The sequence below is a fragment of the Paramormyrops kingsleyae genome, chromosome 5, assembly GCF_048594095.1.
Source record: "Paramormyrops kingsleyae isolate MSU_618 chromosome 5, PKINGS_0.4, whole genome shotgun sequence".
In the NCBI taxonomy this organism is placed as follows: Eukaryota; Metazoa; Chordata; class Actinopteri; order Osteoglossiformes; family Mormyridae; genus Paramormyrops; species Paramormyrops kingsleyae.
The window spans coordinates 29218057-29232880 of record NC_132801.1 but is presented as its reverse complement, the minus strand read 5'-3'; the positions used below and the strand labels follow the sequence as shown (position 1 = coordinate 29232880).

Sequence of the window (14824 nt, the reverse complement as noted above, 5' to 3'; positions counted from 1 at the left end):
CACCCCTGGCACATATTGACATCATAAAACCATAAACCATCATAAAACCAAAAAAGCGCTGCAGTTTGCCAGTTCCGCCCAATTCCGTTTCACGGCCATAGAGAACAGTAGTATCTATATGATATTCTGACCAATATATAAAACAAAACGAGCACAAGATTAATATGACCGTTATATGATTCAAAATAACGTAAATCATCTGAGCTTTTGAACAGCGATAAATAGTCTACATGCGGATCTCGACAGTTATAGTGTAAAAGGTAAAATCTGTGTACTAACAATGTCAATAACAAATACACATATATTCACATATTAAATTGTAATTCAGTGTCTCTGTCGTTATCGTTATTGGGAAATAACGCACTTAGCATTAAATTAACAAAGTTTTCCAGTATCTAGCAAATATACGCGAAAACTGCTCAAACAACAATTTTCCAAGTGATCTTAAGAAAAAGGAGAAAACAAAGAATTACCTGTTGCGTTTCAGTTAAACGTTTAATCAGGCTGTTACGAAGGAGCTATCCAGGCATCGGTAATAAAGCAGGGAAAGAGAGGTGGAAAAATACCAACGAGCATTGCTTTCGAACTTCTGTCCACATGCAGCGAAACAGCTGAAGCATATATTAATCCAGGTAGGGTACAGGGGGAAAGGACAAATGGGATCTTTAGCAGTAATACTGCATCTCTCGCCAGCCGCGTTGCCTACTCGTCTGCGAAGTGACGCTGACATTGACAGCTCCGTGCCGTAGAGACAATCTGCTCTCCTGCCTTTTCTACACCAGATTAAGTTTGCGCTGCATGCGCAACTGCAAGAAGGAAAGCAGAAAAGATTATTTACTACAAAACAAGATTGCCTAACCCCGTCACACCAAACCCAGAAACATAAGTGTGCAAAGCAGAGTCATCAAGAAAGCGCAATCATGAAAAGCAATTGCTTACTTGAACCTCTTGAAATATTCAAATCAATTCATTCATGCATGCTTCTCCGTTTAAATTAAACCAAGGAAATGCATATCGTCTAATTTAAATATTTACAGATAAAGCAATTTTATTACTTGGTGCATCCAAAAAGAGTGAAAAGCACCAGGAATAACACCTATAGAATGTAGTACAGTGCAGCGAGGGATTTTTGAGTCAAGCAAAGGGAATTAAGACACGTTGCGATCACGCCAGTACTATATCCCTTAAGTGTGCAAAAAAGACACAAAGGATGACCTTGTGTTATTAAATTTCGACGATAAACGTTTGCGGCTTGTCCCACAGTTCGTCGTGTAATCTTTTCAAGTGTAAAAAAGATTCATTTGAAATTCAAATTAAAAGATGGGTTCAAATACAATCTCTTGAGTCCACTCAGTGTAATCATGTGTGCTTTTTCTTCATTTATGTGATTGTGGCTCCGCGTGACGTATAACCATTTACTATGCTTTCAGGAGTCAGTTTTCTCTCTTCTGCTGACATGTTTTACTAGTTGCAGGTTTATTCAGAAGCATTCCTCGATTTTCATGTGCACACACACGCCTGACACTACTAGTAGGCTATTACCAAGTAATATTTTATTGGCCGTTTATTTGCAATGAGCTAATATGAATTTATTGAAGAACGTTGCCTCCATTTGCTGCTCCATTCCCGTTTCTAATAATTTAGATCTCTAATTTGTTACTTGAGACAGGAGTCGTGCAAGGGCAACACGTCCCCTGTAAGCTCACTTGTTGCTTGCTTACCGCCCACTCTTGAAGAGTATTCGGGATTCGTCTGGTCATACGAAACGTCCTGCGTGTCCTTGTAGTAATAAACCGGTTGTGTTTTGGCAGCAACAATTCTCACCTCTCTGACAAGTGCCATTAAAGCAGATGGCGTTAGCTGCTGGTGGACGCATTACTGTCCAAGTGAACTTGTAGAATGCTATGTGGCCTGCTTTAGGGAAATATTAAAATCCGCACGAATATTCTGCATGCTACCTTCATGATAATTTAAATATCAGTAGATGAACAGATTCAAGAATATTCCACTACTGGTGATCATAGGCAACTCTAGCCTTTTCTTCCACAAAGGATGCAATTATAGAGAACCCAACCAGTCGTTCATCCAGGCAAATAAACAAACAAACAAATAAATCTACAATAAATTATTACACATTTTTATGACTAAAACATGCCACATTTTGAAATCTAAGCTTGACTTTATAGTATAATTACTTTTATTGAACTGTTGTTTTAATGTGTTCAAACAGCATTTTCATGAGTAGGGTGTGCAACAGCACCCCCTGCACCCTCGGTACAATCGCCTATGCTGGTGATTGATTCAATTCTACTGGTGCTTTTGATATAAAATATAGCTTGGGTTTGTTGAAATAAGACTTCGCTTACATGAGTAAATAAAGAATAAGTCGAACTTTGCAGCTCTGTAGGTCAATGAATGAAGAACATAGCTGAGTACATGATATGCAAATTCACGACATTCACGAGGGCGCGTGCAGTCTATTGATGAACAAAGAAAATTCTATACTATGAAATTTATATCTGTTTATAGTACAGATAAACTGTTGCGCCTTTTTGACATGCATAATAAAAACAGAGAATAAACTCCGTCGTGTATTTTTAAACACATCACGAATCATGGGTTAATAGTAATAAAAATTATACCGTAAAGCCAAGGTCCATAACATCAAATATATCACATGAGTAGAATAATATGGACGTAATAAATATGATTTTGAAAACCTACACGATTTTAATGTACATCTTGTACGGTTTTGAAGTCATTTGAAGCATAAATTTTCTACATCGCACACAGTTAAAGATAATACAGGTAAATAAAGCGAATTTATAATGGCTTGTCACAAACGAAAGACCGCACCCCCCAGGCACGCTGATCCTCTCGTGATGCGTGCAGGGCCCGCACCTCTGGCCACCACGCGTGGAGCAGTACATGCAAAAACGCTCCGGGGTTTTATCGGAGATTTTTCACGCCGCAGCCCGGTGATCCTTCCTCCCTCCAGGTGGCCTCACCTGAGCTGGCCGAGAGGCGCCCTTAATTAGCTCGCTGCTCCTCGGGGCCGCCGAAATAATGGCCTTTTAATGCGGCTGTCGAAAGTCACGGGGAAAAGGGAAGAAGGAGCGCCGAGTGAATAAGAAAGATTTTTTTTTTTGCGAATATCTTTTTATTCTTTAAGACTAGAATGGTTATATGAGCCCTTAAAACGACATTCCTGTTAACCAGGCCGGTCTCTATAGGCCTATTCATGTGAATGTCTAGTGTTTTTTTTTCGTGTGCGGCTCATGTGGTCTGTTTTCTGGTTTTATTTATGAGGGCCATATCGTTATCGATATTCGACATTATTATTATTATTATTACGCCTATTAAGCTGATTATTGTAAGAGCCATCTTTGGGAGGTGCACCCTATACAGCCGCACTGGGATGTGTACTCTAGGGGACTCCTCAAATGGGAAACTTGGCTGTATAATGGTATGCTAAATGATATTATGATACTATGTAATTTTATTTATCTATGCCTGTTTATTTTCATTGATTGAATGCAGCTAAATTTAACCATAAATAGAACTTTGTTAATTTAGCTGAATTATATATGGCTGTAACAATATACATATTCGCTGTGTACAGTTCAGTACATGGGGGGTTGGGTTAGGACGTTTCCAAGGGCCCTAAAAATTTAGGAAAATAACTGTATTGGTCTGGACTGGGGGGCCCAATATGATATGCTTTCATGGGGCCCAAAAACTTTAGCAATGTTCCTGGATACAATTACACCAACACCAGAGACAGAGAGTAGTTTCTCTGTTGAACTGCGGAGCCCCTTAGGTGTCATGGTAGAAAAAAATATTATCTTGTAGTAATTCCTGCTCTGGAATTGGTAATTTGTGCGCTCGAGTTATTAATTCATGCTCTCGAGTTACTAATCCGTGCTCTCTAGTTACTAACTCGTGCTCTCGAGTTACTAATTCGTGCTCTCGAGTTACTAATTCGTGCTCTCTAGTTACTAATTCATGCTCTCGGGTTACTAATTCATGTGTTACAATGTGAAACCATATTGTATTGAAAGGTAATCTGTGCTCTCCTTTTTCTTCAATTTATTTTGAACTATGCAGTGGAATATCACCCTTACTGAAACCAGTAAGTTACAATCACCAATCACGATTGGTGATTAATTTGAGAGCACAAATTACTACTAACTGAAGTTTACGAATTTGTAACTGGAGAGCACAAATTACTATGAGATAATATTTTCTACCATGACACCTAAGGGGCTCCGTATTACACCGAACTCGATATATCATCTAAATGCATGTAGGACCACAGTAAGGGATAAAAACCCTGTGCACGTTAAGTCTCCCTGTGGCATTTAAAGGTACTTTTTCAAGGAAATTCTGAAAAATATATCTGAAAAATAACTATAGGCTATAGGGATGTTTATCACTATACAGATATACGACCATTCGCAATTTAGTCCATTATGATTGTTATGATAGCATAGTTTTGTTTTTTATTTATTTTACATAATTGTTTTTACAATGTGCAAAGAAGCATCTCTTAATTAAGTTTTGTTATTCAGACCCGTCGACAGACGCATTGCCTTTGGTTCGCAACTGTTCCTATCTGTTTTTGTGTTTGCAGTTTCAGCAATAAATAGTTTGAAAATACATTCTGTTTTCCCTGCTGCCCCGAAACTGAACCCTGCCCTGAGCCCAAAAACGAGGTTTGTACCGAACCGTGAGGTTTGTGTACTGTTACGCCCCTACTAAATATAACACTGGAAATACACTAAATACACTAAATGATGTTGCAGATTGGTGCTCACATAGCCTAGGCTAACGTAACCTGCGTAGCCACACTACCTTTGGCGCTAGCTAGTCCAGAAAGGTCACACTGTAGACTGTCAGCGATCGCTGAGTTATTATTATTATTATTATTCATTACAGTTGGATCTGTACTGCAATGCCCAAGCAGTTGCAGGCACAGCGATTCCCATAACTTGGGTTATCGGCTGCTGTTGTGTCCCTGAATAAGTGGGCTTGTCCTGGCTTCCGCCGCTCCTCAGAAACGGGCCTGGTTCGTGTTTTTGTTTTATGACTCAATTTGCCTTTGTTTTTGTTTACTTTGTATAACACATTTTTGGTTTTGCTCTGGGTGTCAGAGTTTGTGCATGAACCTTATTTTTCTGTTTTTGAGCAGAGCTGTAGCCTAATTCTGGACGGTAACTTAAAATGAAACCACAGGGCTTAACGAATAAGCAGGAGAAGCCGGGGAGATGGGAGGATATCGTAAAACGTAGGATAAATCTGGAAGGAAATAAAATTACCGCACCTGTCGGTTTTATTTCTGATCTACGGATTCAGTGTTTCAACAAAGTGACCTCGTCCCCCTGCCCATCCTGCAGCACAGCTTCCGTACTCGTTTGGTAACTCTTCCTTTAATAAATCAGCTTTTTGTTCTTTTGCCTGTTTTGGTTCCCCTCCTTGACTGTCTGGCTGCCTACGTCCCACCTGTAGAGCATTATGGTTTTTCCAAGTCAGCTGTTTCTGTTTTAGTAATTATTTCAGTCTTATCGACGAAAACATCATAATTTTAGTCTAGTGCACACAAGAAATAGTGCATATTTTAATAATAAGCACTTTCAGCTAAGCTGTATACATAAATAAATTCCAACAAAACTGAAAATTAAATACATCATAATTGTTATAAGCTGCTAGTACATATAATTATTACTTTGTGATAACCACTTAATAATAAAAGTGTAATACAGGGGTCTCAAACTCCATTCCTGGGGGGCCGGAGCCCTGTGTAGCTTAGTTCTTTCCCTGTTCCACCACAAATGATTCAGCTCAAGAGCTGTGTGGTAATTAGCACAAGGAGTTGAATCAGGTGTGTTAAATGAGGGTGAACCAAAAACTGTGTAGGGCTCCGGCCCCCCAGGACTGGAGTTTGAGACCCCTGGTGTAATAGAAGCTGAAAACAGGTCATTGGCAAAATATCTACACAAGTCTAGTTGTTAGACACCAATATTAATTGAATTTGACACTGATCACTGACAGTTGGATTTTTAAAATATGATTATTACTTTTCAGCATATCGATAGTATATATAAGTCTACCAGAGAATTTTACCTCAGGTTTGCTTCAGATGTTTGTCTTTAGAGGATTTAGAAATAAAGGATCACTATCACAACTATATACAGATACGATTATTAGCATTTTAGGTTGAAAAGCAAGATGTCTGCTTTGTATCCATAAAGGATTATGTCCAATGCAAGATATATGCTTATTATGCATAAACTACATTTATGCAAATATTTGCAATGTAGTTAGACATGAATGATTCAAGTAAAATCATAATGTAATGTGTATTTTTTTTTTTTTAAATGAACACTATTCTTGCTAAATAGTGAAAAAAAAATGTAGTGCTTCTCTGTAGACTTAAAAAGACTATTCTCCATTATTTTTTATGGATTTTTAAAAAATGAATAATACAATAGATTTAACTACATTTAATTACAGTAAGACTAGAAAATGTATTTAAATGTTTTTAAGACTAAAATACATTTTGTAGCAGGTAGGAGACAAGTATGCATTGAAGCAAATGTCAGTCAGCAAGATAAACTGACTAACAAACTGGGTGTTGAATTAACTTCAGTTTCTACATTTTTTCTAGTAGTAGTAGTAATAATAATAATAATAATAATAATAATAATAATAGTTTCATGTCCACCAGGTAGCAACCAGGCTCCAGGGGGCCTGTTGATTATATGTCCAGGGAAAGGTTCACAGAAGCACATGCCTGCCCATCTGCTAGCTGGACGCGCTCTGAGTCAAACAGGAAGCCTCTGCAGAGCGGAGTAAGGTCACCGAGGACGTGCCACAGGCTGGACCTCCAAACTCTACTAGAAAATTAAACAAGCACACGGAAGCACATTAGTGGTAAGAGGATATTATTGTTTAAATGGCATTACTGGTGTTTGAACAAGCCGTATGACAATCGATATGGCTAAACAATTGTGGAAGTTGGAATAACATCTGGCCTTTTCTTCTCCTCATCATTTTCATCATTCCAGGCCAGAGAAGTTTGAAGTGGACTTAGTGTGGGATAAACATGAAGCTATTTCTAGATTTCTCACGAGAGAATCACAGACACATGCCACATAACTGTATTAGAACGTCCACCATCTAATCAGTTCTCCCAGTCAGGGAGCATAGGGCACAAGGCCACTTCAGATATCAAGTCACACACTGGTCATTTAGAGAAACCAGTAACCTAACTGTAAGTTAGGGTGAACATGTGAATGCTACACACACGCAGGAGAAGTGGGACTTGAACCCCCAGCCCTGAAGGTATCAGAATAACATGCTAAACGCTGGGGCAGTGTGCCACCCTTTGGTGAAAGGAATTCATATTTATCAAGCAGTTTTTCTGTTTCTACACTGTGTGGCCACATACTAAAGCAGTGTTTCCCAACCCAGTCCTTGGGGATGTCCAGATGGTCCACGTTTTTGCTGCCTCCCAGCTCCCTGCCAGACAGTCCCAAGAGGACCTGGCTGCAGAACACTGGGCAATCTCCACTGTGGGGCCGGAAGTCACATGACCTCCACTCCTAGTTCCCAATGTTACACTGACATTATATGCAGCGCTATTGCAGAGTCATGACTTCGAGTTTCCTAGCGGCGGTTTATCTTCTGTTATATAGAGAATAATAGGATATAATCCAAGTGTAGATAATAATAATATCCTGTCCTATAGTATAATAATATATTATTATAATACAACATTAATAATAATAATTATTATACTATAATTACATAAATAAAATATAGTGATATATAATATGATATATACACACAAGCATACATATATATCATTATTATTACAATACTATAATACTCATTCCCTAGCTTATAATAATAATTTATTATAGTATTAATAATAATAATAATAATATTCTATAGCAATTTTGCCTCCGTTCCTGAGTTTGCAAAACATCATGTCCGAGCCAGGAGTGGAGATCATGCCATTTCTGGTCCCACAGTGGAGGTCCTCCTAGCAGAGATCACCCAGTTCCCTGCAGCCACACCCTTCTTGATAGTCCACACTTCCAGGAGCTGGGAGGGAGCGAAAATGTGGACTGTCCGGGGCCCCCGAGGAGCGGACTGAGAAAGACTGCACTAATGCATCAGTGTTATGCACCAGTTTTAATGAAACTTCCACATCAGTTTTAAGAACAGGGATTCAAATCATTTCTCTTCAAATCAGCAAAACGGAAACAGATTCTAAAATTCAGGAATGTGTGGCTATGGAATTTATGAATGTGTGGTTACACTCTGGCAAAGATTATGATGTTTGTGTACTAAAAAGCTCTTAGAGAACACACAGAACACAGACATGCACGTGACATTCATTGCACTTGGTCTAAACCTGGGTGTTGCCTGAAAATTTCTCGCCTATGTTGTGCCCCAGACACAACGACAGATGTATCGGCCTTCATCAGGAACAATCCTTCCCTATTATCTCAAAGCTACTGGTAAAAAAAATAAATAAATGTAAACAAAGTATAAAAAATAGGTATTTATTTGACTCAAAGTCCAGCAACCTCGATTACCTCAAGAGATTCCAAACTAAAATAACCTTTTGTTTAAAAAGTAAACATATGTGTTTACCTATTACAAAATAATGTAAGCACCTTAAATAGGAATACCCATGAACACATTGTGTTCATTTTGCAATTGTTCTTTTATATATCATGTTTGTTTAAAGTAATTTTTGTTCCCAGTTGATTTTTTTTCTTTTTGAAATCTATGTGCTAAAGGCACCTGACTTTATAAGAAGAACACCTGGAAACAATTATGAGTAATCTCAGGGTTTAACTGTAGGCCAGCATTCTAAGTACAAAGGAATGTACAAAGGGTTTCCACCTCGTTGGTCTGATTGCATCCATTTATACGAATAATCTTTGGGCACAGATGCTTTAAAACATAAGGCCAGAGAAAACTCATTTCACAATCGTAAAAGAAAGGTGTTACAATGTGCAACCATATTGTATTCAAGGTTAATCTGTGCTCCTCTTTTTCTTCAATTTATTTTGAACTATATAGTGAAATATCACCTTTGCGCAAACCACAGATGATTTAGTTTAAATGAGAAGGATTAATTAAATAAAATTAAGGGTTTCTGAGCATCAAAAACATTCCAGAAGATAAAGAAATGATGAGGTTATTTCAGACCTGAAAAACCATTAAAAAATGAATGCCAATGCCAAAGGTTTCTATCACACATTTATATCCCTACTGCTGCACAACAGGATAAACTTCACATTTAAGGGTAGTTTGCTAAGTACTAAAAATTGTTTTAAAAAATGTAAGAAGAGGTAGACTAGTGCCAAGCCCCCGTTTAGCCTATTTACTGCATTGTAACATCAAAACCTTAGAAGAAGACAGCTCCGGTTGGTGAACGGATTCGCTTTTTCCTGAGGAAACGGAAACAGGGGAAGTCCGGACGAGGTACTTACAGCTCGGCACGCGTTTGAAGTGTCAGTGCAGACTGAAGTCTCAAATGACAAAAGAGCGGCTGACAGGAAGAGCTGATTATTGCTACCATGTGTGAGAGAATGTGTCAGCTGCAGGCCGTACCGTGCCGCTCATGAAAAAGAACTCATGAAAAAATAACATTCTGCTTTGAGCACTACAGAGACGATTCCAGAAGAATTATTTGTGTGTGTGTGTGTGTGTGTGTGTGTGCACGAGTGCTTGTCAATAAATAGATTCACCAGTTGGTAATATTTTGAATTTTTCCAGAATATTCCTTGCTTAATATTTAGTGTAAAAAGGAAAAAAAATGTCTCTTCACATCAAGCTGAGTGCTTTGGAGGATGAGTGATACATAATTCTCTTCTGTATCTGGAGGAACAGCAAAAAGGATAGCATATCTAGGAGCCGCCCGCCGAGACATTGCCTCCTTTGTGTTTACCGCTTTCTCACATGTGTGTTGCTGGGTGAGTCCTGTTTAGCTCTTCAAATTGTGCCATTGCCTAATGAGAAACATCGGACGCTGTCTCCTTCAACGATTCGTCAGGGCGAGGCACCACAAACTGCACATTGTTACCAGAGTCTATTTGTACCAAATTTAAACTGGTAATGGGGAAGTAATGCCATCAAAACAATGGACTTAGTCACGGCATTACGATACCTAAGTCACAATTAAAAATAGGCGACGCCCCTTTTGATGGGGAAGTCTGTCAAGCGACCTTTTGATCTACCGAAAGGTAAATGCATCATTAGCACTGCCTATATGCACAGCTCTCAGACAGCGACAGGCTTGTGATAGAGCCGGACCTCATTAAGAGCACCGAGCATGTTAACTTTCAGTCTGGAGGCACAGTGGGTCGTCCAGCCCAAATCCAGGCAGCTTCCCTGCAAATGCTGGAAGCTGGAAGCGAAATTGAAATAGCGAGAGTCACATCCGCTCTCTCTCTCCCTTCCCACTCATCTGATGATTTATTGAAGGTGGTAGGTTTGGGAATACACATATTTACACGCTCTCCTCAATTCTTAAAATGCTAAAGCATCCCCTTTTACGCTATGAATCAAGCTCCCCTTAAACCTAAGGAGCTATTCAGAGGACTCAAGTATCAAAGGCTAGTGACAGTGAGGGTCTCTCAACATAGGAACGCCTTTCGCACAACATGGCAGCGCTCTGTCGCGTTTAAGTGTGAGATTTCGTTAAGCCTTGCCGCGTAGCCATGCTGTAATTCAAGCCTTTATTTGGCTGTGTACTGCTCCAGTTCTAATTAAAGAACGTTTTTAAGTGAACACATCCCTTCCCTCGCGGGTACATCTCCCTTTTTCCCCGGGCAGCCTGCTCAGCTTGGGGACACAACGCTCACGGGCCGCTTCCCCCAACAATGCCTTTTTTTGATTCGCGGCAGAACACGTCTGAGAATAAATCCGGTCCCGCCCCTCCGATCTGATGATCCGGCCCCTCACGGAAAAGCGCTTGTCTCCTACCATCAAACGACAGCCCTCTCGCGGCGTGGACGGTGACCTCTGGTGCTTCCGCCTTTGGCTGTTGCATTCCACTCTCAGGCCATCCCACAAGTTCACTTCCAACCAGGACTGAAACTCATCTCCAGGAGGTGCGGATGGAACTCCGGTCAGTGGCCGACCGTGCCGATCCGGGGCAGCCATCGCATCCATTACTCCCTGAAAGAGAAAGGGGAGGCCGTGGCAGATGTGAAGCAGCATTTAAGGTTCCCAGCAGCAGCCTTAGATATGTGGCCATCAGCTGTCCTTCAACAAAGCATCTGGAAGATTAAATTTTGCTTACATTTCTGTGCAAACTAAACATAGACCATGTGACAAATTTCATGTACACATTTTCTGACCTTTACTGAACTATACTTAACTATACTTAACTATACTTAACTATACTTAAAACCAAGATTGTTTATTCATTTAAAAAGCCTTCCTACAGCCAGTCAGCGACGACCCTGAAAACTAAAATCTTCTATCATAAAATCACCCATAAAACACGATTTAATATACCCACACAAAATATTGTGCACGAAATAATAATCTAATATAAATTAATGTACAAATGAAAACTCATATTGTGTATGTACTATTTCAGATTCATTTTGCTTTTTGATTACATTTATGTATTCGATATGCACTTCTTAACAAACTGAGTTTAGTTCTACAGGACAGAATATTGGCTAAAAGGAAATTCAGATACAAAAAGACAGAAAAAAATAAGATAATTGAAATAAACATTTAAATTTATTACTACATGACTACAGTGCCCGATGTGTGCGATTCAGCTGCACTGCTGTGAATTATCCTGAAAATTAAGGCCATAAATTTCAGCTTCTATAAAAAAAATTCCTGCCTATATCCTCAGCGTTATAATTACCTCCCAGCTAACAATGATCTACCCTAAAGAGAAACATATGAACTGAAATGTCAATGACTCAGTCCCAGTGCACTGTTAATTATGACTCCAGAGAGCTGTCAATCACCAGAGCTCAACAGCATCTGAGCCCCCCCTGTAGCAGACCACACAGAAACGCTGAGGGGGCACCCTCTTTCCTTTGTCCATCGGCACAGACACAGATTCATTTAGGAAACCAGAGAGATAACAGAGATCCAACACTTTTCAGCTGTTAGCAAAAGATCAGGCCTGATTATCAGATTGAAAAGCTGATAATCTTATCAAATGAAGATGGATACTTCATTTAAGACAGAGCTTTCTGCTCGCACTATATGATTATGAGAAATTCTCTAGAAGATGTAGATTAACTTTTCATTAGTCATCTGTTTTCAAGAAACAGGGTCATATAAACAAAATCAAACACAATCACTACCAGGCCATGAAACAGTACTGATTCGATCCAATAGCAATTAATCCTGGCAGCGTGGCACTTTAATGTAGAAGCCTCTTTTTTGTGTCTTTAAATACCACGGGAAGGAGGACTGAATGCTATGTGCATGGCTAGTGGAAACTATTGCAGTAATTTGACAGCTGCATTTGGCAATGAAGTGCCTTCTGTGATTGACGGCTGCAGCTGCCAATCAGGTACCTGTGTTCCGTGACTGATTGACAAATGAAGTGACAGGTGCAGTTGCAGCTTAAGTACCTGCCCCAATGCACTGTTGCAGGAGGCTTTGGGAAGGCAGGGGGTGGACACAGGAAGTAATTGGCAGCTGGAGCTGTCTGCTAAGTAGTTTATCCTGGTGAGCTCATAACAAGTGCCAAGGCATCTGTTCCCCCCTCCATTCCCCCCTCCCTCACTTTCTCCTTCCTTACTGGCACCAGTGGCATGTGAGTGGTCAGAGCAGAGGAGCAGTCTAATAACCCACCGAGCTGCAGATGACACTCCACCGAGACTACAGCATGGACATAGACTGCACACACACACACACACACACACACACACACACACACGCGCGCGCGTGCACACACACCAGAGACCATGAGCTTAAAATGCACAAGTAAGGAAACCAGTTTCAGAAATGCAACACAGATTGCGTACATATAGAGCCATATTAAAATGATATTAAAAATATATATATATTGCATTTGCCCAGACTGTAATAGAAGACAGCAGCACTTTAATAACAGAGCAAATGTAAATGATTGATGTAAATAAGACATGGGGTCATTCATAAATTAAAAGAAATGGAAAGGCTGTAGTATTAGAGAAACCCAACGTGGGAATATCTGGTTAGAAAAAGCCAACGGTCTGTGTTGCAAGTGTCCTTCTGGTATCTGTCCATTCATTAAATAGTATTTTCCACAGGTATGGAAACAGAGAGACGAGCTCAGGGGAGATGTGTGTTACAGAAACTGCAAAACAAACATGCTGCTCATTTATGTTATTAAATGAATAATGGGCTCAGGGGGAGGGGGTAAGCTTGCAGGTGTATGTAATATGTATGAATAGACCCTGAGATATAATGGTGTTTTCAGAGCGATATCTGCCTATAGAGGATTATAATGTCACCTAATATGCCACCGTAGTGAGCATATTAGTTATGGATTTGATTTTTAAAGAAGAAGGTGCTGTTTTCTTTTTATATGAGGGTTTTCAACAAGCATTATATACAGGTTTGTTTTGAAGTATACTTCTAAAAATTACTTAAATGGTTACCTTTGAAGCTCTTTCAAATACCCGAAAAAGAGCGTACATGCCTGTCCTTTGGGCATGAACTGGAGAGAAATGTAATGTGGAAAGTCTGCGTGGAAGGGAAAGGCTTCCAGCTTGCTGAGTTATAAATGAATGCGAATGATGCAGATGAATCAGGAGACGACCAGCCAGAGTTCACACACTCCCAAGAACATGGCACTTCATACTCAAAGCATTTCATCTGGCAAATCTGTTATGATCACTGCTTTCTGTGAGCCATTAAAATTCAGATTATATATATATATATGTGTATATATATATATATATATATATATATATATATATATATATATACACACATATATATATATATATATACACACACACACACATTTCTATGGGGGAAATGCTAATCCCACCATGATGACCTTAACCTCTACCCAGCTCTAACCTTAAACATAAGTAACCAGACAAAATATGAGACCTTTGCCATTCTTACTTTTTTGATTGCATTCACAGATCTTTGTGGGGACCTGAAAAATAGTCCCCACAACGTCAGAAAACAGGTTTTTATGATATTGTGGGGGACACTGGCCGATGGGGCGATGGTGTCCCCCAGCCTTGTGCCCCGTGTTGCCTGGGACAGGCTTCAGTCTCATACATGTCACCCTGACGGCATTGAAAACAGAGGGCAAGGTGACGGGAAAAAAGATTTATTTTGGTGAAAACAGTGAGGCAACAAAAAAAATCATTATGCTCATATCTTTTGCTTTAATTATTGTTATTGCTATAGAGTAAAACTTACAGCTAGACAATGAAACAATCTGACCAATAAGAATATAACTAATCCAAAAACTAAACGTTACTACTTGTGGTTCCAGCAGACACCCTGCCGGGGCATTTGTTTATGAACGCAGGGAGACTGTGGAGGGGGTGGCATATAATTCTCATATGTATTCAGATAAGCCTTTGCAGCAAGTCATTGCTGGCACCAATGTAACTTTTCCTTTGTGGTTTAAATCTCATGGCAATGAGATACCGGCAAAGACAAAAAAAAACGTGAGTCTCGACACCTGTGCAGAGCCCCTGAGACCCAGACCAGGATGATGTTCGGAAAATGCTTGGTCAGATGAATGGATAGTTAATATATAGTATATATAATGTTTAAAATATTGGACAATGGATGGATGGATAATGTT

At 39.6% G+C, this 14824-nt stretch overlaps 1 protein-coding gene and 1 long non-coding RNA gene across 3 annotated transcripts in view; one reads left to right on the top strand and one right to left on the bottom strand.

Moving 5' to 3' along the window:
- LOC111845554 (axin-1-like) overlaps positions 1–11191 on the bottom strand; it is a 38293-nt gene extending 27102 nt beyond the window's left edge. Inside the window, exons 1-2 of one of the 2 annotated variants that reach the window (XM_023815057.2) lie at positions 11008–11191; positions 474–806 (exon numbers count right to left, since the gene is read on the bottom strand). The gene's annotated coding sequence lies outside the window, so the exon portion shown is untranslated. The remainder of the gene's footprint in view (positions 1–473; positions 807–11007) is intronic. The other variant, XM_023815059.2, reaches the window with a different exon arrangement.
- On the top strand, positions 191–8524 carry LOC111845555 (uncharacterized). Its single transcript, XR_002838648.2, has 3 exons — positions 191–260; positions 6728–6933; positions 7068–8524. It is a non-coding gene; the product is annotated as an uncharacterized lncRNA (long non-coding RNA).
- Positions 11192–14824: the final 3633 nt, after the last annotated feature.